General features: G+C 36.4%; 1 pseudogene; it reads left to right on the top strand.

The window, feature by feature from the left end:
- Positions 1 to 1178, top strand: part of LOC102977557 (60S ribosomal protein L36-like) — a 1691-nt pseudogene extending 513 nt beyond the window's left edge.
- The last annotated feature ends 382 nt before the right edge of the window (positions 1179 to 1560 follow it).

Raw genomic sequence — 1560 nt, 5'->3', positions numbered from 1 at the left:
GGGTGAGGCCACAGCAGTGAGAGGCCCGCGAACCGCAAAAAAAAAAAAAATAAAACAAAAAATCCAACCTCAGTTAAGGTAGAACTAAAATATACAACCCAGTAACATAAGTCAGAAAGTGGGTGATTGGAATTAAAGTGTTTTCAGGTTCTCACAGTGTTTGGAAAGGCAAAAGGGTAATGATTTACTTTGGACTTTGATGAGTTAAGTACTCATAACAAATTTTTAGATCAAGCACAAAAGTCTAGGAATAAAATATTTAGCTTCTAAACTAATGGGGGGGAATGTAGTGATAAAAAGTTAGCAATCAAAACAAAGTTAAGAGAGCAGAGAAAAAATAATCATAAAAAGAGGAACCAAATAGCTAAAAAAAAAATCAGTAATTGCAATAAGTATAATGCAATAGATGCTGCAGTTAAAAGCTTGTCAGAGCAGTGAAAAATCCAGCTCTATACACTTTTTAAAAAACCCATCTAGAATATAAGGATACAGAAAGGTTGAAATCAAAAGAATGGAAAAGACACACTAAGCAAATACTAAGTAAAAGAAAGCTGACATAACTACGTAAGTAACAAGACAAAATGTACTTGAAAGCAAAAAATATTATTAGATGTGAAAAGTTCACTACATAATGATGAAAACTATACTACAAAAACCGACAGACTAAAAGACACGACTGAAAATCCATCATCATAACGGGAGACAGTAATATCCTCAAGTGATCAATAAACCAAGCAGGCAGCAAAAGAAAACAAAATCAGTAAGGATTTATGAAATTTGAATAGCACAATTACCAAGCTTAATTTAATGGACACATTAAATTAATATAAATTTAAATTTAATTAATTAAATTAAATTAAAAACAATGCCAAAGCAACTTTCCAAAACATTACAAGGACAGCACAGAAAGGAAAATGATATACCAAGTTCACTCACGAACATAGGTGCAAATATCCTAAGTAAACTATTAGCAAACTGAATTCAGCAGTGTTTAAAGGATAATACACTATTCCCAAGTTGGATTTACCCCAGGAATGTCTTGTAGACTGAATATTAAGAAGTCAATTAATTATTCATTTTCCTAGGTATGATAACATATTATGTTTTAATAGGAAAAAGTCCTTATATTTATGAGCTGCATACTGAAGTATGTCATCATATTTGCAGGTTACCTTTAAATGGTTAAGAAAAAAAAACATACAGGGAATTCCCTGGCGGTCCAGTGTTTCGGACTCAGCGCTCTCACTGCCCAAGACCTGGGTTCAATCCCTGGTCGGGGAATTAAGACACCACAAGCCGCGTGACATGGCCAAAAATAAATAAATAAATAATAAAATAAAATGTGTGGACTCATTTTTAAAAATGAGTCTTATTTTTACAAAAAGAGGGCTTCCCTGGTGGTGCAGTGGTTGAGAATCCGCCCGCCGATGCAGGGGACACGGGTTCGTGCCCCGGTCCAAGAGGATCTCACGTGCTGCGGAGCGGCTGGCCCCGTGAGCCATGGCCGCTGAGCCTGTGCGTCTGGAGCCTGTGCTCCGCAGCGGGAGAGGCCACAGCAGT

Source organism: Physeter macrocephalus, chromosome 14 (assembly GCF_002837175.3).
Source record: "Physeter macrocephalus isolate SW-GA chromosome 14, ASM283717v5, whole genome shotgun sequence".
In the NCBI taxonomy this organism is placed as follows: Eukaryota; Metazoa; Chordata; class Mammalia; order Artiodactyla; family Physeteridae; genus Physeter; species Physeter macrocephalus.
This window is presented reverse-complemented; position numbering and strand designations above follow the sequence as displayed.